The sequence below is a fragment of the Nycticebus coucang genome, chromosome 2 (genome assembly GCF_027406575.1).
Source record: "Nycticebus coucang isolate mNycCou1 chromosome 2, mNycCou1.pri, whole genome shotgun sequence".
Lineage (NCBI taxonomy): Eukaryota > Metazoa > Chordata > Mammalia > Primates > Lorisidae > Nycticebus > Nycticebus coucang.
The window spans coordinates 176,549,598-176,574,365 of record NC_069781.1 but is presented as its reverse complement, the minus strand read 5'-3'; the positions used below and the strand labels follow the sequence as shown (position 1 = coordinate 176,574,365).

The 24,768-nt window shown below is 42.9% G+C and overlaps 1 protein-coding gene across 2 annotated transcripts in view; it reads left to right on the top strand.

Moving 5' to 3' along the window:
• The window catches only part of MAF (MAF bZIP transcription factor), a 347,162-nt gene that overhangs the window by 14,570 nt on the left and 307,824 nt on the right, over positions 1-24,768 (top strand). The window contains exon 3 of one of the 2 annotated variants that reach the window (XM_053608928.1): positions 2,217-2,848. The exons of the other annotated variant lie outside the window; for it this stretch is intronic. The gene's annotated coding sequence lies outside the window, so the exon portion shown is untranslated. Of the gene's footprint in view, positions 1-2,216; positions 2,849-24,768 lie in introns of those variants that run through there. 2 annotated transcript variants of the gene reach the window in all.

Sequence of the window (24,768 nt, the reverse complement as noted above, 5' to 3'; positions counted from 1 at the left end):
CACGCGGGTGGGAACGTGGGGAAAGCAAGCAAGGAATCTGCTAATTCTTTAGGTGAGAAACGGTCCTGTTTCAGTAGGTTTAGTATTTGGTGACACATGTCACATTCATGGTGATACTGGGTGCTAAATGGGAGTGATAACAAGCAATACATGTGAGAGCCAGCATGCATTTGTTTTCTCTTTTTATATCATCCCATAAATGTGGGGTAGAGAGTCATCTAGAGCTCGTATTTCCTGGACAGGAGTCTATGGACACTCAAAAAGCCAGGCCTTCCACCTGAATACTGGACAATTTGGCCGAATCTGTGTAACTAGCATCCATTGCCCTGGGCCATCTTTACCTGGGCCTTGCAAACATTGCAAATGTGTAGCCACTTAGCATTCAGTCCATACCCACATTTGGAAAATTTAGTATAATTTCCAAGCACAGTATGTCCCCCACTTCTGCATCCAAATGTGACTGTGGAATCACTCCCCACTTCAACTGGAGACAGAGAGAGAGAGAAGGAGACAGGTGGGAGGCAGAAATCTGATTTTCATCTGCTCAAAAATTGAAGTTGAGCTATTTAAATGCGTTTTCAGTTACAAGTATCCCAGCATGAATTTAATGATGAACGCTCTTCGTTTGGAAAGCCAGACCAACACTCTTCCACTGATAATTACTTAGTGTCATAGTTTTAGGTACTCTTGTAACCTCTTATTGGCTAATGGAAAGTTTGAGTATTTTTTTATTAAAAATTTTGCTTGCTGAGAAATTTGCATGGAATACATTTTTGGGTTTCCAGCAAAACTTGGTGGGGGAGAGGTGGGAGTCACACTGTCAAATTGCTACTCTCCGCAAAGAAGGCTCTTTAAGGGTCCTGTGAATTGAGAGCATTGGAAAAACAGACCCCACTCGTTCCTACTATCCCCAAATACAATCTGATTACGTACTTATTTCAACAGGGTGCCATGATGAGAGTCTCTCATGTTCAGTCCCTGGATTGTGAATATTTAGTATGATTTCTTTGCTAACCTTATACAAAATTAGTATTTCCTATAATAGTTCCCGTGATTTGAACACAACATATGCCTTTGGGGTTAATGCCTGCGTCCCAGTGTGCACGTGCAGTTTTAATACAATATTCCTTTCTTGCCCTTATCTTTGTAATTGCTGTTTGCAAACCACCTATTACATATGACGATCTAGGTCCACTGGGACGTTCTGTGACATTGGAATCATCCCCTTTTTTAAGCAAAGAGTTAATGAACTTTAAAGGCAAGGTTCACACTGGGCCTGACCTCCTGGTAATATTTCATTTAAGGTTCCTAGTGGGAGAAAAATCAAATTTCAGCTGTGAACATGATTGACAGGTGAGAGCAAGGAAGAGAAGGGCGTTTGAACATATGGGGAATTTGGGGAGAAAGACGACAATTCCTTTAAGTTACTCTCAGATATTAGATATTTAAGCTGATATATGAAAAGTTCCATTCTTGATACTCTTGGGAGAGTTACTTAGTTGACTTTTTTTGTTTTTTTTTTTTCTTCAGAAAGTCACTTTGGTTAAGGGATTTTGGCCATGGAAGCCCCAAATGGTGAACCACTCGTTTTCCTGCTCTCTTAACTAATTTCAACCATGTACAGCTTTGTGGCTTAGTTTTGGCAATTGTCAAGCCATTCAAGAAGCCATTTAATTACCTTTTGTTTATTCTCAGAAACGGTCTAGATTATAATATGGTTCTTGGGCATATTACAAAATATTTATTCCAAGTGGCATCCAAAAAGATTATAATCTCCATTTTGTTAGCATCCCCTGATTCTGACTGGTGCATGTTACAGTTTAACATATGCAAAGCAACCAAATGCATGCTTTGTCAAGGATGTGCCTTCTCCAAAAACAGTCTTCTAACACAAAGATGGGCGTAGACAACAACTGCACATTTCTCGTGTATGTTTCACCCCATCTGGGGATTTGATGTAAACTTTTTCACAGTAGCATCATTGCTGTGGAAACGAGTGGTAAAGTTGCGTGACCCTCAGACTAAGGTGGCTTATGAATTAGCCTTTGATACTGTCTCCTAGCTTGACCTGTCATAAGGAGACAACAACACACAGTTTGCAGCAAAGTTGAAAGTGGGCCTTTAAAACATTGTCTTGTGTCTAATGTGCTGAAACACCGATTTGGAAGGTGGGGGTGGACCTTAGCCTGCTCACGTCTGTGCTCTGCCCGTTTCAGATGTTCCTGATGTTGGCTAAGACCCATCTGGATGCCACCAAGCCTTACAGAGCTGCATCAGGGCAGGACAGGGAGACACATACATAGGAGACAGGCCCATTTGTAGCTTTCCTATCACCACTGGAAGAAGCTTATGAAACTGGCATAAATAGCACTTACTGGGCTCTAAGTGTGCACCAATTTTTTTCTAGTCTTAACAATTGGTGGAGTTGACATCTTTCATCCTGACTGTACCTATTCCAGCAATATGAATTCAAAAATTTGTCAAATGTAAGGAAGATTTTATTATTTTATGAACTGGTAAAAACCAATCACAGACGGTAAAAGTGCTCAAAAATCTTGTTTCTAAATGTGCATACCTGTCCTCCCCTGTTGCCCATAGTCATCCAGAAATAAAACACAAATGTGGTTTCCCAAATGCCCAGGGTCGGTGCAGATGTCTTAGCACAGCGTGTGTAGCTCTTTCATTCAAATATAAAAGCATAGAAACCAGTAACCTAGTTTACCTTGCATAACCCATCAAAATATTTTCACAGAAGTGGTGGTCCAGGTGTGAAAGGACCCGTGGGAAGCAAAAGATTGTACATCCTGATTTCTTGGTGCCTCTCTTTAAAAAGCCCAGGTGACTGGTCTTGACCCTGACATCACGGCAGGTGCCCCAGGGATTCCAAATACACCATTTTTTTTTTTTGTAGAGACAGAGTCTCACTTTATGGCCCTCAGTAGAGTGCCGTGGCCTCACCCAGCTCACAGCAACCTCCAACTCCTGGGCTTAAGCGATTCTTTTGCCTCAGCCTCCCGAGTAGCTGGGACTACAGGCGCCCGCCACAACGCCCGGCTATTTTTTGGTTGCAGTTTGGCCAGGGCCGGGTTTGAACCCGCCACCCTTGGTATATGGGGCCAGCGCCCTACCGACTGAGCCACAGGCGCCGCCCAAATACCCCATTTATAAAGAGTAAATCCCACATCAGCAAGAATCTAGCCTTTCTTTAGGATTTGGATCGGAGACCCATCACAGATTCCACGAGCAATGTCTTAAGCAAATTACATCAGCGTTATCTGTGGGCACGGAGAAAGTAAAGAGAAAGAATTTGTTGGATGTGTTTTATCATTTGGATTCACCCCAATTGTTTTTTGTTATTTTTGATTATTTAGATTACTCTCCTCCCTAATCAACACCACACCCCTCTTCCCCTACAGGCTGCTTATAATGTTTTTCTTTCTGTGGGCACTGGCCTGTCGCTGAGTTTATTTAATCGATTAATTACAGCAGAGCAGCTCCAGGGTAACTAGCCTAATGATGCCATATGAACCGTATTATTTTCAGCTAACTCTGGTAGGCCACAGAAGGGCCCACCTTCAGGAAACATTTTGCATTTAGGGAGGGGATAAAAGGAAGAAGGAATTTCTGCAGAAGTGCGACGCTCATTACTTAAAATGATGCTTCTGTAGAGAGCTTTCGAAAAGCACACATTCAGGCACCTGCCAAAATCTCAGATTTATTGCTGCCCTGCACACATGCCAACACCGAAACTCTCTTCACCTGCTGCTCGCTGCGTCTTTCCTTTCCTCAATCCAAAATTCATCGTTGTTGTTTTGTGTCTGCAATTTTATGCTTTTCCTGGCACCTAATCAAATTATCAGCAATAAATGAGCTAAGCAGCAGGGTTGTTTTTTTTTTGTTGTTTTGTTTTTTGTTTTGGTTTGGTTTTGATCTCCATTTTGCAATATTTGGAAAATACTAAGACAGAAGTATGGGGGGGAGGGATGTCAGTCTGCTTCTCCTGCCTGTATCTGTAGGACATATCATAAAGATGTTAGCATTTATATAATTTCAGATAGAAACTCATACTAAATGGAAGAGGAGAGGACGCGGTTCCAGATGCAAGGTGGGAAAAAAATCAAACCAGCCATTTTCTTTTCCTATTGCAAGTTGCAATAAGATGACTTGTAATAATAATTTATAATAAAGTTTTTTTTTATTATTTGGGATTCATTGAGGGTACTGTGAATGAGGTTGTACTGATTGCATTTGTTGAAGTCCCTCTTATAATTGTGTTCTGCCCCCAAGAGGTGTGCCATACACCCATACACCGTGACCTCCCATTCCCCTCTCTCCTCATTCCCTTACCCCCCATCCTGTGTTAGATCATCTACTGCCTTTGTATTAGATTTGAGTACATTGGATTCTTGCTTCTTCATTCAAAATATAATCCAGGTTTATATAGTATTATCAATGGAGATAAGGTGGCCTCAGAGTGATGACCTCAGGTATAAACTGCTGGAAGATATTAACACCCAATCATCCCTGAGGTGAGAATGCTGGTGCAGAAAGAGAGGGAAAGGCAGATCTTGTTGGTAGAATCTTGTTTTTTCCTTCTCTCTCAGCACGCCTCATCGAATAGTGTGGTTTCTCCCAGGCAGCTAGTGACCATTTCTTTTTAGACCTCTCAGTCTATTGAAAAGCACAGTAAGTTCATTTGCTAGCAGGTAGGCAGTGGAGGTGAGAATTGAATTGATCGGAAATGCTCCAAGAAATTGACCCCGAGGTCACTCTTCTTTGAAATTGGGTTCTCCAGACAAAGTTTCTTTTCTTTTTCCCTGGCTCCTGCCTGCTTCCAGCAGTGGCGATGACTTGGGGTTTGTAATTATTTAAAGGGATTCTAACTGCCAGGGTTGACGTCCCCCTTCCACAAAGTTAATCAAAATAGAGACCTTTTGTTAACCGGTGGTAGTTAATTAAAAGGCTTGAGTCTACACTGCTGTGGTGTGCCTCCAGCTTGTTTATATTTTAAAATGAGGTTCATTCCTAATATACAGAATATGGGGGGGGGCGAAAGCAAACGTGAGGGTCTCTTATTGGGCTGAACATTTGTTTTTTGACATTAAGACCATTTTATATTCATCGCGTTGCCAAATATTAGAGTATCTGAACACTTCGAATAGGAGGATTTTCTGTTTATAGTTTTCTTTTCCTCTCTTTTTAATGGAGTGATTGGAACCCTTCTGAAAAATCTTCAGACACACACTGTACATTTAACAGCATTTGGAATCATGCTTTGCACTTTAGAAGGCGTGCGTCTGCCACAAGAGAGGGTCAGCGCAGCTCTCCTCTCAGCAGTGAGGGGAGCCAGAAGAAATCAGAAATCCCTCTACCCAAGTTGACCTTTCTGACCCAAGCTAGGAACTCCATTCTCATTCTTTGCTCCAGTGGGTAGCACATACTTGGAAGTTCTATCCCCAGGCTCAAAGGCCTTTTGTTTGTTTGGTATTGGTTTCCCCTAGACTTTTTTTTTTTTTCTTTTTTTTCTCCTTTGAAAGCTTAAAAGAGTCTCCCACCATTGCCTGGTAGCGTGAGAGTGAAAACTGTCAGGTGTGTTTTGGAGATTTGAGCCTGGACTTGTTCTTACAGGGAAGAAGAGAGAGTCTGTGATGGGGCCGGGATTTCTGTAAACCGCGGCTGCTCAGCTGCTCAGGTCTGAGGGCTCCCAGCTGTTCTCCCCACCAGCAGCTGTGGACATTGCCTGGACATCTGAAGCCCTCTGGCATCTCATTCTTTCCCTGGATGCTCTGCCTTTCCGCATGCTTTGTGTGCTGTGGACCCAGGGGAACCACCCGGTCAGAATGTTTAAATTGCTTGCTTTCAAAGTCTGGCCCCAGCGTGGTTGTCAGTGATAAAGTTGTGGATAAAAATGTGACGTGTCCTGAACACTCTAGTCTCCACGGGCATTGGGGAACCTAGTCATTTAGAATATTACATCTTTTTGCTCTGATCTGTCCCTGAGCCCTGGCAGGACCCTGGTCTGAGGGTGACAGAGGCTGTGGTCTGTGGTTGTGAAATAGTACATGATCTGTACTACAAACTATGTCTACTGTTCTGTGGACAAATAATAAGCCCAGCTCCCCAACCAGGCTGTTAGGAAGGGAATAGGAGAGTTTGGGTATTGACCTCCTGGAAGAAAATTCCAGAGTACAGCTTGGTTCTTGCCTGAGAGTAGGAGGTTTTACAGAGGTGGGGTGAAATGTCACCCTATTCCAGGGAGGGGGAAAAATGAGGAAGGATCTGTTGTTATTTCTTTTCCTCCTATTTGATTTGAGACAGATGATACTAGTGATGAAAAAAAACCACAGCGTCAGTGTTGTGGGAAACACTTACTCTCTCAGGCACCGGTGAGGAGGCAGGGTGGGGTGTGTCGTCCCTGCAAGGTGCTTTTGTCCTTACTCAACATTTTATAGGGCTGTTTGTATTTCCCCCATCCTCAACATCATTTCCTTCCACAGTAAAAAGGGCACCTTCCCCTGTTTGCCCCGGTTAACCAGTGACATTTTCACTTTAGGAGAGATGGCACCCTAGTATATGATTTCATTGTAAATTGGTAGGAGTTATTGGCAGTGCTATTGAGAACACAGTATACTAAGACTGTATCTTTTTACTATTTTTTTAAAATGGAATTTGGAATGGGCCACTGTGTGATATCAATTCAAGGGTGTCTTTTTTTCTTTTCTTCTTCTTTTTTTTTTTTGCTATTGCAAGCTGCAATAAGGCAACTTGTAATAATAATTTATAATCAAAGTTTGGTATCGTTAAACTAAACTGTAAAAACCAGCTTTGGGGCTTTGCTCATAAAATAAATACGTGAAAAAATATAGCAGGGAGCTTCGCACAGTAGAGGCAATGTCAGTACACATTTATCTCTGTATATGAATATATATGCGTGTGTTTTGTTTCAGACTATTAAAGATAGTCCTGAAAAAAGTATCTTCCCAAACTCTGACTTTCTGTAACATCCGAGTATGGGGGGACGCTGATGGGACATAAGTACATTTTCTTTAACAAACTTCTAATTCATCACCTAAACTCCACTCATAATTCATATTCCCCTATTTCTTCAGTTATATTATTTTTGCACTAAAGAGTCTGAGTGTGCGTGCTAGAATTCTCCATCTGTAAGCTATAGTATTCCTTAGCTTGGAACTTTTTTTTTTTCCTTTCCCCCTAACAAGGAAGCTCATTTAGAAAGAAATGTTTATGTGAAGTGCTTGTCAGTTGGCATTTTTACTGGTTTGCTAACCCAAAGGTAAAATATAAAGCCATGTCTTTTCCTCGCTGGCTTGTTGTTACTAGAAAGGGTCCTCCCTTGTTAGCTTGATAAATAATTTTACTAGGGGGACTCTGCTGTATTTTTATGCTTGCTGTCTATTTTCTGCTTGCTGCAAATAAATTTCTGTACTCAGAGGGCACTAAAACTCCAAACACATGGTATTTTCCCATTTTGCTGCTGGTCGCCTGAAATATTTATTCCGTCTAGTGTACTTAATTAATTTTTTAAAGGAGAAAAATAATCCGTGATTAATATCACACGAAAATTATGCCACTATGTCTCAGGACTGTTGGGTTCGAACCCGGAAGGAGAGCTTTTGGAAAGGCTTTGTGTGTCAAATCTTCTTTAAGATTTGTCAAATTGAAGACAAGTGTTATTTATTGGGAGAGTCCTGAAGTTTTCTCGTTATATATTTCCTGGTCTGTCTTTCTTTTCAACTTTAAAGATTAAGATGTTAATATGAGAAACAAATAGGGCCCTAGAATTCTATCTGGAAACGAGGTACTAGGCAATAAAATCTTTACATCTGAGAAATGACACGAGGTGTGAACGTGGACATGAAATTGATCACAGGTATCAATATAAATATTGGCACCCACTTGAAGCTCCATCAGGTTTAGTCTTTGGATTCTTTAACAGTGAAGCGAGCTTGGCATGGCTGTCTGGGGCAAAATTGGTCCCTGTTATAAACCTCAACAAACACTCCCAAAACATTCCAATAAACTAAAATACAAATCTGCGTATTCTATACATTAAACAATGAACACAGCTTATGATAGACATACAATAAAATATTTAATGAATGAGCAAAATTTACGAATGTTGATTAAAAAAATGATTGTTTAAAATTAATGCCAGATTATCTGATTAATTGAGATATGATTTTTTTTTTCGAAGCAGACGTTCTTCTCTTATTTGCTACATATTGTGTAGGGTATAGGCAGGGTTTTATTTTCAGAAATGCAAAAATATTTTTGCAAAGGTACCAGAGACAAATTTGAAAACAGAAATCCAGTATCTGTAACTGCTGCCAAGGATTCGGGAGAGAATGAGTTGGAGGTGATCAGGAGCTCATTTTTTGCAAAGGTCACTAAAATGAAGAGGAAAACATAGGAGTGGGGGGGTCAATGAATGAATTCTAAAAAATACATGGGGATCTGCAGTCAAGATTTAGAACCTTTATTTTCTTGGTCTTCGCACCATAGTATTTAATCACAAATTTTAATTATAGATATACTTTTCATGTTCTCTTACTCTACAATTATGGAGATAATTACAAGTGTCAGGGGTTTTTTTATAATTAAAGAAGAGTTGATATTTGACATTTCTTCTGGTCACTTGTGGGTGGGGGGGGACATATGAGTTTGTCAGGAGTTGGAGAAAATGTCCATGGAGTTGAAGGCCATCAAGTCCCAACCTGGCTTGCACAGTAGAGGCAATGTCACCCTTCCAAGGTCATTAACAGCTTCCATAGGTCATGAAGATGACAGCAACAACGGATTGGTGTCTCCTGGGAGCCACACCTATGCCATCTTTGATCCTTATAATAACTAGAAGGGCAAATGTTTTAATCTCCCTTATACAAATGAGGAAACTCAGGTGCCAAGCAATTAAGATATCAGTAAACCCTACACTACAGTTATGAAAACATTTCTAGATAGACATCATCTCACCCCTGCCCCCAACCGGTGGTTCCTTCTCTCCTCAATTATACAACCCCATTTTTAACCTCTAGAGATGCAGCACAAGCCCAGGTGCCCTGGCTTTCTTTTTCTAAGTGAGATTAAGTAGGACCCAGATTAAAATACATATAATCTGTAGCCATGACTTCTTGTGGTCTTCATCCCAAGGACCCCTCCAGCTGTAAAGAAAAAGTGACTCTGTGGTTCAATTTTGGTAGGGAATGAAGTAGCCCTTCCTACTCAAACAAAAAAAGATTGTCATTTCACGAGCATTTAAAAAATAATCTATGGTACATTTCCTTAATACCCTGTAATGTGTAAAGCATCAGATGCACAATTGGCACTCAGGAAATTGCCAGATAGCGAAGGTCAATGAGCACTGAATCACTCCAGTGAAAACTGTAGTGATGCAGAAAAGAACATACGGTTTCTGCATCTATAAGGTAAGGATGGTCCCTGAAAGGCGTGTACAAAGGACTAAATATGGTAATGTCTGTAAAACACCTGGGTTAAATATGCTAATGCCGGTGAAGCACCTGGCTCAGGATAAACACCCAGCCATGTGTGGCCTTGGACAGTATTGTATGAAATAAAAATTTGACCTGGACACCTTGCAAGCCTTGGTTTGTTTCAGAATAACTTTATTATATGAGATTCCACTTTTCCCACCCGCTATGTGAAAACTAAGTTTTTTAAAATTGGGAAGGTGAGAAAGACATAGAACAGTAGTTCATAGCTGTTCATACGCTTCTCTGAAAAAAAAGAGAAAGTGTGCTTAGGGAGTTCTACGGGTCAAATAATTTAGGGAAATAATGGGTTAGATAAAGTGAAACATTTAATTTTGCCATCATCCATCTCAGAGCCTTTGTATGCTGATATGTTTTGTGACCCTCTGTGGGGAAGGATGGAGACAGATTGTACAGAATATCTTCCAAACTTACATGAACATGGAGCATTCACCTGAGTGAACATGGACATGGCTCTTCATCAACCATATCATGGAATTAGTATTGTGTAGGACAGTTTAGAAAAATGGTCGTCTAAAGGATTAGTCCCGACTTTTTTTTTCCTCCACTACCAAAGGATTCTTTTATTAATTTCCTCCCATAAAACCTATTATCTGAAAAATGTGTCATTCTGTTATTAATAAAACAAATAATAGATCAATATTAGACAACAAATACTAGATTTAATACTAATAAAACAAATAATAGAATGACACATTTTTCAGATCATGGAAAATCAGATCAGCAAGAACAGTGGTATAATTTTATTGATGTTTAATCAGTCCAAGGAAAAGAAAACTTTAGCAACTTTATCATGGGTCTTTATGATAATGAGACTGTCTTGTGGCTGCTTTCTTAAGCTCTCTGTGTGATTTCAAGATTCCAGCTAGGCATCTTCTCCCCTGGTAGAACACCCAAGCTCATTGTCCAATTTGGCCAGTTGTGATTGGTCTGTGTGATTGGAACAAATGTCCAAGGAAAGCAGAGGTACTGTAAGGAACATGTTCATTTCCTACGGTGTGCAAGGGATTTGTTGGATAGAAAAACTCTGTTTTCAGGTCTCTGTGGCTTCACTGTAAGATAAAGGTATCTATTAAGGGTAGAGAATATAGGGGGAAAGTCGGGGATAGAGGTTCCTTCCCGGGCGGCGCCTGTGGCTCAGTGAGTAGGGCGCCGGCCCCATATGCCGAGGGTGGCGGGTTCAAACCCAGCCCCGGCCAAACTGCAACAAAAAAATAGCCGGGCGTTGCGGCGGGCGCCTGTAGTCCCAGCTGCTCGGGAGGCTGAGGCAAGAGAATCGCGTAAGCCCAAGAGTTAGAGGTTGCTGTGAGCTGTGATGCCATAGCACTCTACCTGAGGGCGGTACAGTGAGACTCTGTCTCTACAAAAAAAAAAAATAAATAAAATAAAATAAAATAAAATAAAAAAAGAAAAAGAGGTTCCTTCCCTCTCTCCTCCTCCCCTTTCTTATCTCTTTTTCTTCCCCCAACAGAAGGCCCACGGGCCTTCTCTGCCTTGGCGTATACATGATTCCCACTCCAAACATCCCTTTTCCTGTTAAGCCCCAGCAGAGATTGGTAGCAGACTCTAAATTCCAAGTCTCAGAAGAGATAGGTAATTGGCTTATCTTGGTCAAGTGTTTTATTTCTTGTCCAATCAGTGGTGACTAGGACGGGTCCTTGTGGCTAGACAGCTGCCTCCTCAGATCTTCTGGGAATGGGTTTATTCAGGGCTTGGGCAAAGATCAATTCTCCCACCTTGGAGAGGGAAACCGATAGATCAAACTCATCTACGTGCCTTTTGGAATGAGTAGGAATGGGGCATAAACAGGTCTCTAAACCTAGAGGCTGGGTTGTCAGCCTTGGCTGGACTTGAGGGTCTTTATAAAACATGGATGCCCTTTCCCAGAACAATTAAGTCAGAACTTCTAGGGCCTTGGGGCTCAGGCATCAGCGTATTTTTCTAAAACAATTCCCAGTGATTCTAATGTACAGCTAGAATTAACAACTCCTGGTAGAACAATCCAAGGGACACAGTTATCTACAGAAACCCAGAACGTGAAGAAGCCATTGGTGAATTTCCCACAATTTGCTGTACGTCTCACAGCTTAGCATTTTTCAGGTCCAGTTTGAAACTGAAAGGGATGAACAATTGCTTTGTGTTCTCCCTGCTCCATCTGGTCTTCCCAGTGCTTTATTAATATCAAGCCTATTCTCTATAAGCAAGGCCAAGGCAGGGAGATAAAACACCCAGGAAAGGAATCAGAGCTGGCGTCCAGAAGGCACACATTTCTTTTTATTATTTCAGATTGATACAAGAATGCAAATGATTAGGTCAGACGCCTCAATTTTAAATCCTACTTGGCTACTGAGCAGCCACATGACCTGGTGGGTCCCATTGGCCTGAGTAGCCAGCTGGATCTCAGTCTTTCCTTCTGAAAAAGGGATCAACTGAGCTATGATCAGAAGCTTTCTACGGGTCCAATACAATCGGCTAAATGACCAGTTCATCACAGATCTGACACATGGACCGAGGGAGATATAAAGGATTTTAAGCTGATCGGAATGGCTCATTTTAACAGTATGATGATAATATGTGTGGTTGTTTTTTTAAATTTTATTTTGCATAGAAAAGAGAATGACATATTTAGTTATCAAGATACAAGGATAGATATATTCTGGAAGGATTCACACAGACTTTTGCAGATACTAATACGTTTTTTATATTATTTGTCATTCTTATAATCTAGTACTTATTTAGCATGTGATTGGGGCTACGGCAGAAACAGGACCCAGGGAAAATAGCACTGGCTGAAATTAACCAAGATGCTTGATCACACACTGTCAGACACATTGATTCTCCACTAAAGCTTGGTATTAAAACCACACAAAATGGGCCTACTCGGAAGGCACTCTTCATCCTACCATGTAAGACAATTACGTTTTAAATCGCTCATCTCCTCTTGGACACTAAACCCCCTGAGCATGGAGTTCATGCCTCATTTACTTTTGTGTCCAACACAGCCCTGTCTCGGTGAGCAGCACACGGTCGCAATGTCTCAGATCCTCTCCAGATGTGGCAGGGTGTACCTGAGGAAGCAGTGAGGTGTGCAAACAAGCAAACACATGGGAGATGAGAGCCTAGTAAAAGTTTGTGAACTGATGAAGATGACATCTTTGCAATCTGTCCAAATTAGAAGTTCTTCTCTGAATCCTTTCCCAGCTTTTCAAAAGACCCCCTACCTGGACATTTTCTGAGCACATTTCTAGCCTTAAGTTTCTTCTCCTGGACAGCTCATTAAATATAGTCTGCACTGGAGCTATTTCTTAATGTTCTGCTTTAGAAATCTATTGGAAAATACATCTTTTTTTTCAACCCTCTGGTTTGCTTTCAAAGTTATGATGGTTTAATTATTTTGAGATTTAATTTAACAAATACCTATTGTGTTCTATCTGTATGCTAAGAAATACATTTGGAAACAAATGGGACATAGTTCCTGCTCTCAAGATTCATTCTTGCTGCAGACATTTAAAAAAAAATGCTACTCCCCTTTGATAAATACTTTGCAGAAAATACTGGGTTTGTGTGTTTGCAAGGTGAATAGGAGGGGTGTAGGGATTTTATAAACACCGTGGATAAAAGCAAAACTTCAAACATATCAAAAGTAAACTGGATGATTTTTAATGTGGGGTAGGAAAGATTTTCTTTAGCCTGATGTAAAATCCAAATGCTATGAAGCAAAGGATTGATATATTTGACTATGTACACATTTAAAACTTATGCAAATACCTCAAATGACATCCAAAGACAACCAAGTGGAGAAGTTCACTGCAATTCACCAGATAGTCAAAAACTTCATTTCCTTTATATAAATCCTTAAGAAGGTAAAGGACTGAATAGGAAAATGGGCAGGGAAGAATGGGAAGTTTCTAGAAAAAGTATATGCGAATGACCCAAAATCTTATGAAACAATAGTCAGCCTCCCTCACAACTAAATAATGATGATGATAATATTAGTGACATTTCCTTTCTACGCGCGCATAGCATAACAAGCTGTCTCGTATACCATTGTGAGCATACACATTGGGCAACCTCGTAGGCAGCTAATTTTTGTATTATCTTATAGCACAGAATATTCACAGACAAAATGCCCTTCTGTGCACATTTCCTGTTTGGGGATTTTAATACAAAATAGCACTTTAGATACAGCTTCAATAAACAGTGTGTTCATATGTGTGAGCTGGGGAGGAAGGATTGCCTGGGACACGGACCAAGATAGATAGGCAGGAGGCAGGTCAAGAAGAAATTGGGACTTCATCTAACAAATGCAAGCAATGTAATCTAATCACCATACCCTTATATTAATCTGAAATTTTAAACAAGAAGAAGACATTGGAAGACTGGGCTGAAGAAGTCTTTGAAACAGCAGGCTAACAATGGAGAGAGAAATTAATGAATGAAGGGGGCTTGTGCCCTGGTATTTTGTTTCTCTCCTCTGCCTAGAATTCTTCTTTTCAAATGTGAAACCATCTAGGTAGCCCCTTCTCTTGGTCAACCTGAATTTGCTCTATGCTCTCCAGGAGATAGAAGAGACTTATGTGTGTTAATTGAATTAAGGCTGAAATTGTTCATTCGGCTGTGGCAGGAGTTCGTCTGTTCCGGCTCTTTTCTGTGTAATCTGCATTGTCACAGCCAAAAGTGTTGGGGGGAAGAGAGGGAGGGTATTTTTCAAAGAACTACATGGGGATTTGGTCACGTGCCTGCCATTAACATCAATCACCGATGCAGGGCAAAAATGTCTCTCCTGTTCCTGCGCGCACGTCTTTGAAAAAACATCCCCTCCGGTGTTGCTACCAGGACTCCCTTCTACCTCTACCAATACAGGATTTGGGGGCTTTGAAGTAGGTTGTGGAAATTTCGCTGCTTTCTTTGACTCCAGCAAATTGCTCCAAAATGCTACAAATGTAAAAAAGACTAAGAAAGCTTTAGCAGCAGCTTAGAGATGGAATCCCCTTAAGCCATCGACAGAATAGTATGTTTTTCCTTTCAATTTTTAATTTGTGAGTTATATCTTAAGATATAGCAATGCTATCATAGTCTTTCGGGGAGAAAAATGAAGAGTAAATTGGGTGCAGGGTGTCGGGGAAAGGGGTAAATCTCAAAGTTCTAATTCTTTGACCTTGTATTTGGGGGGAGTCCCAAAACGGCCTGCGGAGAAGTTACGTAAAACATGTTTTGTCCAATGTGCTTGAAAAACATCTCCAACATGGGTGGAGTATTTCCAGCAGCAATTTGGATTTGAATGGGTGTTGAGACAAGTAGGTGATGGTCAAGCCTGGAAATCCTGTAGTCCCTGCCCTCCAAGAACCCAGGAAAAGACAGATAGGGAAATTCAAACCCAATGACCTGCAGCCCCAGGGGTGGCAGTTCCTGGCAGACTTAAAATTTTCCCTTCACTGTTACTGCTTTGACAAAAGAGGTGCTTGAGTACGTTGGTGCATTTTCTGAAAAGTTCCCCTAAGTTCTTTTCTTTTTCTACTGTGCTAAGATTGTAGCAGGTTAGGAAGAAATATGGAGTGATAGAAATGACCACTAGAAGCTCCCTGGGCTTCACTTACCGCCTCCATAAATTTAAGGATTTGGCACGAATCAGAGGTTTTCATACTCGTTTTATTTTGTTTTGTTTCTGCAGAGGAACCGTTTTGTAAAATGCAAGTTGATGTGGGATCACTGTATAAAAGAGAAATGAGATGCTGTCCAGGGTGGAGCTGGTCCTCCAGGCCCCTGCCCTTCTCTCTCCCTCACCCCTGCCCCCAGGGCTTTGGGCTCTGTGTAGCCCAATCTCAATCTCTCAGGGGACTCATTCTCTCCAAGGAAAATCAGAGCCAGTCTTGGATGTAGCCAAGGGCCACTTTCCCTCGCTGGAAACACTTAAGTATCCCTCAGGCTGAGCCAACTACACAGACATGGATGGCACACTTTTCTAGCTTTGTGACTTTGGGAAAGTCACTCTCACTCTCAAGATGCCTCATTTCATCTTTTAGATGGGAATGCTAGAACCAGCCTTGTGGAATTCTTACACAAGTTAAATAAATAAGCCAGGGCAGCATTATTAAGCGCCAGGGCCAGCTGGCTGCTCTTTTCCTCCTATGCTCAGCATTTAACACAGAACTTATACAGAACACAGTCCCATACACATTCCCTGGATCAGTTTTTTGCGAGAGCCCGTGTCTACAGGCTCGCAAACAACGGATTCTATTCCTATTTTCTTACTCCCTTACGTTCAAGGACTTTACAGTAAGAGCATAAAATCAGCCATGGTGGGGCATATGTGCAGGTTGGAATCCAAATGCTTCAGGGCTTTTTTTCTCATCCCCTAACCCACCCAGAGAGCTGGTTGTTAAACATTTGGCAGCACACCACTGCATGAGCTACCTGGATGAAAACCTAGGTGAACAGAGGATTATCAAACGCATTGCTAATGTTGCCGCTCTGACTGTGAGCACAAAAGCAGCAGAAACCGGGGAGGTTGGTGTGGGCTGGAGATGTCAAGGAAAGATTGTAGAAATGTAGAGGTCACTGGCACCTAGGAAGAAGTGATGGGATGGCTGTTCCAGGCTGTGGGGAATAAAAGATAAGAGAGGATGCTGCCACATTACTAAGAGAGTGGCTTTGGGGTTGGCAAGGACAAGAAGTAGGACTTGGCCAGGGCTGAGGAGGGATGATTATGGAAGGCCGAGCTGGAGGGAGAGATTAGGTTAGGCTGAGCCTTGAAGGACACTGATGGTGTGTCATCTCCACCGACAGCAATGGTTCCTTTACTCTTCAGACATGTCCAACATGACATATAAGCATTAACCTGCCAATTTTAGTGGCCTTTTAACCTCTTGAGTTGGTGCTAACTAAATAGCTTCCAAAAATCTTTTGAAATTTCAAAGGATGAGAGACCCAGAAAAGGAACAAAGACAGGAGTGAGGCTTTGGGGGCTGTGATTTGAGGCTGACAGTAAAGGAGCCCACTACCAGGTCTCTGCTGCTTCAGTCCAAGAGTCCGACTGATAGAGCATGGGACCGACCTCAGCTGTTTGTACTTGACTTGTTGGACTCTGCCCTGGGGCCTCCAAGAGAACCAAGTGAGGACCCTTGGTTCTAGTTCCCTCTAGATTGGTGGTTTTCAACCTTGACCACCTGTGAGGGTCCCAGCACCTCTACCCCAGCCCAGATCAATTCACTAACCCTGAGATAGTACCCAGGCATCAATATATATATATTTTTTTTCAAATCTTCCCCGGTGATTCTAATGTGCAGTAAAGGCTAAGAAACACTGCTCTAAGGCACTGGTTCTCAAACTTGGGTGCCAAAAATCATAGATTGCTCAGCACAGAGTTTCTGATGAAGAGAGTCTGCGGGTAAGGCCTGGGAATTTACATCTCCAGCCAGTTCCCAGGTGATGCTGGAATAGAGAGCATATTTCGGATTTGAGAAACCACTGCCCTTGGTAACCAAAGTGACATTTAGAAAACAGTCTGAGGAGTTGGGAGAGCATGTTCCATCCCCAGTTCTGCAGTTCTCACCCACATGATTTCAGCCATTTATTTAAAGCAGTGGGTCTCAAGTAAAAGATAATTCTTTCCCAGGGACATTTGGCAGTATCTGGAGATGTTTTGGATCATCAACACTTGAGGTAGGGGCGCCACTGGCCTCTGGTGTGTACAGACATGGAATGTACAGGCCGGCCCCCAAGGCATTATCCAGCTCAACATGTCAGTCATGCAGAGACTGGAAAACTTTGGTTTCCAGTTTCTGGGCCTATTTTGGCTACGTATGTAAAGTGAGAATCGTCAGACCTGTCTTTCTAGATTGTAGCTAAAACTGAATGAGATCAAATGAGGATAGTACTTCAGGCAGGAATGCTCAGTAAACAGTAGTAGTTCTCACCCTCCCAGCTGAGTCACTTAGTGACTTGAGTGAGGGGCTTGACCTCCATGGACCCGTTTTCTCACCTGTAAAACAGATGCAGGAATAGGGCCAACCCTCAAAGGGTGCTTGTAAGGATTAAAGGAGATAATCTATGTCGAGTCGCTAGAAGCGTTCAGTAAACATTATCTACTATTATCGTTTTCCATTATATCTTTATGCATCACTCTGAAGGCTGTCTTGGAGAGTCTGAGATGCTGACTTACTACTTTTCGATTTGTAGGCCTATTAAACAAGGAGAAAGACAGCTAATTTCTAGTTTTCAGGTTTCAAAGACTCACAAACAGCAGCAAGCACTGGGCAACCTCTTAGCATTCCAGGCCAGACCCATGACTTAAACACCAGATGACATCTGCAGCAGTGCCCCAACCACACATGGCTGGTCAGAAAATCTGGTATTTAATTTTTTGCCTTATGTTTCCAGCCTCAGTATATGTCTTTTTTAAGAGAAATTGGTGAAGTGCAAAGTGGAAAAGAGAAAAGGCCTCTCAGACCCACCTTTCAGGAGGTACACCCATCTCAAGGCAGTGAGTGTGGCTTGCCCCAGGCCTCCCCACTTTCCAGACAGAGCAGGGATTTGAACCCAGGTCTGTCTGACTCCCATGCCTGGACTATCAACCACCCTGAGGCTCAAATGTGAGTTCCAACAGGCACCCAGCAGAAGACGCCAAGGACCAGCAGGGACCATCCATAGACAGCTGGCTCTGCCAAGCCTCCTTTGTAGAACTGCAGCCTCAGAGGTAAAATGTCCTTTCTCTAATCTGCATGCAAAATGGATTTTAGCAACTAGATTTTATTGAGAAACCGACTCCCCTCTTCCCCACCCCCAGCATTCGAAAACATATTGTCTTCTTTACTGTAGTTCATTTTGCTTTCTGAGGTGATTAATGAATTAAAGATGCAGCGTATTTATTCTTTTGCCTGATTACCATTCTGTAATAAATCTAAGCTCTGGAGTCTGTCGATACAAGAAGGCCAACCTGTCTCTTTGGAAAATAAAGGTTTATACATTAAGCTTAACTTCCAGCTCTCTGATGCAAGAGAAAATTCACCATTATGGTCTAATTTTTATAAAAATAAGTAAAGAACTCAAAGAGACATTGGGGGGTGGACAGAAGATCCCATTTCAGAGGATGAGAAGATACTTTGCATATACCTCCCTGGACATGGGAAGGTCTGTTGACCTGTAGGTCAGATAGAAATATGTTTCAGGAATGAAGAACATTGGGGTATTCATGGCAGTGATGGTGGGCAGGAAAGTGACATCCAGCAAATCTGTATCCCATCCTGTGTGACATTATTATCCAGTTGGAGTGGTGCTCCGTCTAGAGATGGGCTAATTTCTGGCTGAATGGTAGTGTTCATAGAATGAGGTTGCTGGTTTTCTATTTGGCTGGTAGATGGAAAAAGTGGTCCTAGAAGATAGGAGCTTTGGGCTACATGGGAGAATGGGAGTGTTCAGCACGATGGCCATAGAGATGGCTCCTTGTCCAGCTCCTACCTTATCACTTGTTACTGTGTGACGATGCGTAAATTTGGTTTTTCTCCAATGGGGATTCTCAACCCTGTCCCCTAGGGTTGTTGCGAGGTTAGCCTCCCCCAGCACCCAGCACAGGACAGAGAGGCTAGCCATGGCTTTCTGAAGTCTTCACTGCCTATGATCTTCATTAAATCCACCTGTACCAAGGCAGGAAGGCTGTGCCAAAATAAATAAATAGATAAATAAATAAATAAATAAACCACAGAAAATTAGGTTGCTAGTGTCATTGGTAATTTTCATTTTTTGACTTAAAAAAATTTTTTTTTTGACAAAAGAAAAGGCCAAAAAGGAAATAAATAAAAATCTCACTTGCCCAGCATCCGTGGTAGGTCCATTTCTCCGCTGCCACTAATTAAACAGCACCTGCATGCAGATGTGTATATGCACTCGCACTAAGGTAGTCATCAAACTCACACTGAGTTCGTGATATTTTCATTCTACTCTCTATCCCCACACAGCACAAGGATTACTTCCAAGGATTCTACAAAGTCCTCTAAGAGGTACTCAGATTCTATCCAAGCCCATTTTTCTGCTTTTCTTGGGACCTCAAAAGCTTTAATAACCAAAGAGAGTTTGGAAATCGAACTATGGGATTTCAAAAGTCTCTTCCCTTCTAGAGAGATTCCCATTTTCACAGCCTGGTAGAAGAGATTCATGGTGGAGATTTCTCAGAGCCCTTAAAACCTTGCCAGGACTAGGTCAGGCCAATTAGACTCCCCTTGAGGGTTGTCACTGATTTCAGGGCTCTGTACTTCATTCTTTGACCTTGGTTACTTCCCCCTGGAAAATGGTAAGATCCACATTGTGGTGTGATAAGAGGATGGGGGTGGGGAGCAGTGTGGACCCAATGCCTGGCCAGGCTCAACCCTCTACAGGTGTTTGGCTCTGTTGACACAGGAAGGGTGGAGAAGATGCTGCCTGGTCCCTCGTGGAGCTGCCTTGCTGAACATGATTCCCTAGGCCATGCAGCAGGGAGAGCTGGAGGCCAGGTAGTGTGGTGGCGCCCCTTGCTAGAATTCCCTTTCCTGACCTCTCTCCCATTTTATATGCCCTTGCATAACCATATGCTTATTTTGATAATTAGTGGCACGTAAAGCCAGATATGTGTCCTGTTTTGATGGTGGGGTTTGTCATTGTATCTCTAATGGCTGCATGTTGGCACTGAATGGGTCCCTATAGATTTATGGCTATGTACCTTTTTTAAAACAAATGAGTGCATAACCTACAGAGATGTTCACCTGGCTGCACATCATAATAACCTGTGAATTAGTTGGGTTTTGTTTGCGGAGAGCCGGGAGAGGCAGAGTGGGCCCAGATGGATTACGACAAGGCAAATGATCTGTGGTCTGGAGTTTGCAGGACCCGTTGTCCAATCCCTGTGTTATCAGTTTCTAGCTGTGCGACTTGAAGCAGGTATCTGTCCCTCTCCGAACGTCAGTTTCCTCATCTACAAAATGGGGGAAATCACTGCCAGCCTCAGAGGATTTCAGAATAGTGCTGTCAGCCTATTCTAGCCTGCATGCTAGGGCTTGTGGAGGGTCGTGCAGGTGGTGATGTTATAGACAGTCGGCAGGCTTTTTCTGTAAATAACCCAGCAGTAAAGAATTTAGGCTTTAGGGGCCACCTGGTCTCCTTTGCAGCTGCTGAACTCTCCCACGGACGATATGTAACTCAGCGCACCTGGATGTGTTTCAATAATACTTTTTCCTCCCTACAAAAAGAGATGGTGTACCAGCTGTGGCCCCCATGGACCACAGCTTGCAGAAATGATACAGAGGGCTGTGCCAGGGTGTTTCGGTCTTTAGTCGCAGAAAATACGCTTCTCAAGGGTCTGAACATCCTGGGAATCATTGTCTCGCTTAAGAAGTCCCAGCCCCACTTAGGGAAGCAGGGCTGTTTGTTTCTGCAGTGCAATGACGTAATGACGTAATAACGCCTGACGTCAAACCCAGGCTCCTAGGCTCTTTCTGCTCCCCAGTTCTGAGGCGTCTGTGGAGAGACACAGGAGGGTTGGAGGTGGCACGTTCGTATACAAGCCCCACCAAAACCAGATGGGAGAGTGTGCGGTTCTTTATTCCTTTATGACGGCAAGGAGAGTTTGCCCGAGTAGACTGCCGCGCACATTTAATTGGCAGGAATTGTCACGTGGCCCTTCCCCGCCCAGTGATTAGCGATTGCTCATCGACAGCCTCAGCCGGGTCGGGATCTACCACACGCGAGCTGCGGGGCCGGAGGTCTGTCAGGCCGCCCCTGAACCACACTGCCTGGGCTGACGGTCCTCCGTGAAGAAGATGGGTGTGTGGCGAGGCTGTCATGTGGATGCAAGGCGGTGACACGCACTTCGTGAACAGTGGAGCTTCTTCAGAATGGTGCCCCGTGGAAGGCTGCCTCCCTCAGGGAAAGGCTCGCCAGTGTATTGTTTCTTTATGAGCCAGCATGTGCCCGGTTCGTTCCTCCTCCTCGTCACCTGTCTCAGGGTGGTAGCTTTGCACGTCATCCATCTCAGGACCGATTTCTCTTTCCTCCCCTCCTGCAACCAAAGAAGGAAGAACCTTCTAGGTAACAGATGCAAGAAAGAAGTCCTCCAGCAGGCAGGCTTCCTAGGACCCAGAATTCTTCCACTTTCTCAGGAACGAAACAAAAAAATTGCAAAAATGGAGAGGAGAGAGGCTTCACTGAAGGACTTTTTGTGTCATTGTACAGCGAAAGCTGCTTAGCTGGAAGCCCAGGAGGCCTAAGGCGGTGGCTTTGGAGTTGGGGGAAGGAATCCCTCTGAAGGCAGGATTGGCTTCACCTGAAGTGCACCCCTCCTGCCTGAAAGGTCTTTCTTGCCTTTGAAATACATGGAATTGAGAACTAGATTAAGAAGCAATTCCAGATCTAAGCTGCTAGTTTGAGGCTGGCCTTCCCAGCATCCCAAAATGATCTCAGATGATGCTGCTATGAGGAGTCTGGATAATACTTTTTGGATATGAAAATTTATCAGGAGTAAAAGGCTTCCTCCATTCCAAGCAGAATTGCTGGGTGAGTGTAAGGAATCAGATATGATGCCTGCCTGAGAGCGTCCAAGTAGTCAAACCTGTGTGTATGTGTGCACGTGCAGATGCGTGTGCTATTTTTTATTTCCTTATTTTTTATTTCTTTGCTTTTTGTTTGTTTTTTGTTGAGACAGAATCCCACCCTATGCCCTGAGCAGAGTGCAGTGGTGTAGCTCATTGCAATCTCAGACTTGGGCTGTGGGCATCCTGCTGCCTCAGCCTCTGAAAGCCACTGGGATTACAGGCGCTTGTCTCGGACCCCACTGGGTTTTTCCTTTTATTCTGGGGGGGGAGTCGGGTCTCGCTCTTGCTCAGGCAAGTCTCAAACTCCTGAGCTCAAGCAGTTCTCCCTCCTCCACCTCCCACAGTGCTGGGATTACGGGCGTGAGTCACTGCGCCCAGCCTCCCGTGCTATTTATTAAGACATCTAGATCTGTCCAATAAGAAATGTAATATACAACCATCCACTGCTAAATTTGTCTTGAAAAGAAATATAATGTGAACCACATTTTAAAATCTTAACTTTTCTAATAGCCCTCATTTTAGAAAGTAAAGAAACACATAAAATGACTTTTAACATTATTTTAAACCTAATTAATCAGAAGTATTATCAGCACATACTCGATGTGAAAATGTATTAGTGAGATATTTCACTAATTTTTTCTTTTTTTTGGCTGTTAAGTTTGATGGGTACCTCAATTTGATTTGCCTCTAGTGTGAATGCTGAATGTTCAACAATGTTAACATAAAATGGAGTCTGACCAAAGCCATAAGGGCGTGCTTAGCAAAAATAATTTATGCTGCTTCAGTTTTAAAATTTAAACATAAAGTAGTTAAAATTAAATACAACTAATAATTCATTTTCTCAGGCACAATGGCCACATTTCAAGTGCTCTGGAACCACACATGGCCAGGGGCTCCCACCGTGGACAATGCATGAAGCTCTAGAGGTTAGGAGGTATGTGATTTATCTGGTTAAGAACTTCTACTGATGAGTTTGAGATTTGGCTGTTTCTGGTTTCTGGAAAACCCAATGCTTTCTGGACACAGCCTTCAGCCTATAGGTTAAATTCACCAGAGGATGAACTGCACTGTTTCGAGAGTATACAGTGTACGTGATGCGGTAGACATAACAGAGACTTAATATTTGCTGATAATGGTAGAAGAAAGGGCAAATAATCTCCTGTATGCTGAACACATTTGAATTTAAAATAAGAGGCTGAAGGTTTTTGGTTTAAGTTTTGATTTGATTTGATATAAAAAAGGAGGTCTACTCTATTTTCTGGACCTGGGAAGGGGACTGGATCCAGAGGGGCAAGTATGAAGGTCTTATGACCAGCTGCACATGCTGGTGTTTCCCCTAGAGCCCTGGAGAGCAGCTTTGTGGTGGTGGCAGGGCCCTTCCTCAAAACGTGGAGATGTTGATACTTGAGCCTGTTGTCTCAGTTCTTCAAATGTTGAGAAATCTGCCTCCTTAGGTCTGCACTCAGGAGGGAGGCTAAGAAACATTCGGTGGTATTAGTTGGCATCCACAGTACGAATGATGTAGAAAAATGTTTGGTGCTTTGGTTAGACAATGGGCCTCCAACCTTATGAAAGGACTTTTCCCTCCGAGGGCTGAGAACTGTGTCTCTAGCTCTTAGGTCCTGGATATGGGGAGGAAGGACACTGAGTCATTAACTCACCCTTCCGTCCATTCATTCTCGTGACACATCACCCGTGAAGAAACTGTTGTGTGAGGCAGTGGGACACGGGGAATGTAGGTGGGCCCAAAACAAGCCTTGTCCCTGCCCACCTTCAGCTTCACAATTCATTGGTGTAGATGGACTTTAAACAAATAATTCACAATTATTGCCAAAAACACTGAGAACAGAATGCTGTGATCCGACTTGGTCTGAATATTAGGAGTTACTATCATGTAAATGTGTGTATTTAAGGTGGGACAGGATTGTGCTCTGAGAAGTTAGGGAATGGGGATGGAAATGAAAAATGTTTGCCAGGCAGAGCAAGGAACGGGTTGGGAGGCTGAGGACAAGAAGGAGGTGTAAGCCAGCCAGAGAACTGTTGTGAGCTTGGGGACAAATGGCTCATGTTGTATCCACCCTTAGCTCCTAGGTTGGGACCTGGCATACTGCAGGCACCCAACAAATGTTTCTTGAATAAATGAAATGGAGACAAATGAAAGCACATAGTCCCCCTGGTGAGTCCTAGCTTTGGAGGTGACTCCCTTCAAGCCCCCAAATTCACCACCTCCTCTTTACTCAATCCACTGGTCTTCATTCTGAATGTTGTAGAGAATTGTTCTGATTTTCTTGTGCTTTAGAGAATGTTTTCTGGTTTTCTCCCAAAATGGCGTAGGTGCAACAGGGCTGCTACCTACCTCTTTGCTGGAGGTTTGAGTTTTAAGTCTGTTTTAAAGAAGCTGGCAATAGGCAGGTTAACAGGAGGAAGAGCATACACGTCTTACTAACATGCAGGAAGGCATCTCATGGATGGTAAGTGACCACCCACTAACTACGTAGGACCCAGAAGCTTTTGTCTGCCATCACAGGGGAATCGGGAGGGGAGTTGGGGCCACCTAAGGAGGGTAAAAGATTATGAACCAGGAAATGGGCTCTCAGAAGAGTAGGAAGGAGCCTGTCTGCACCAGGTGCCAACTTCTCCTCTCTTCCTGACTCGTGTCTTCCCCGATAGATAAAATTTCCTTG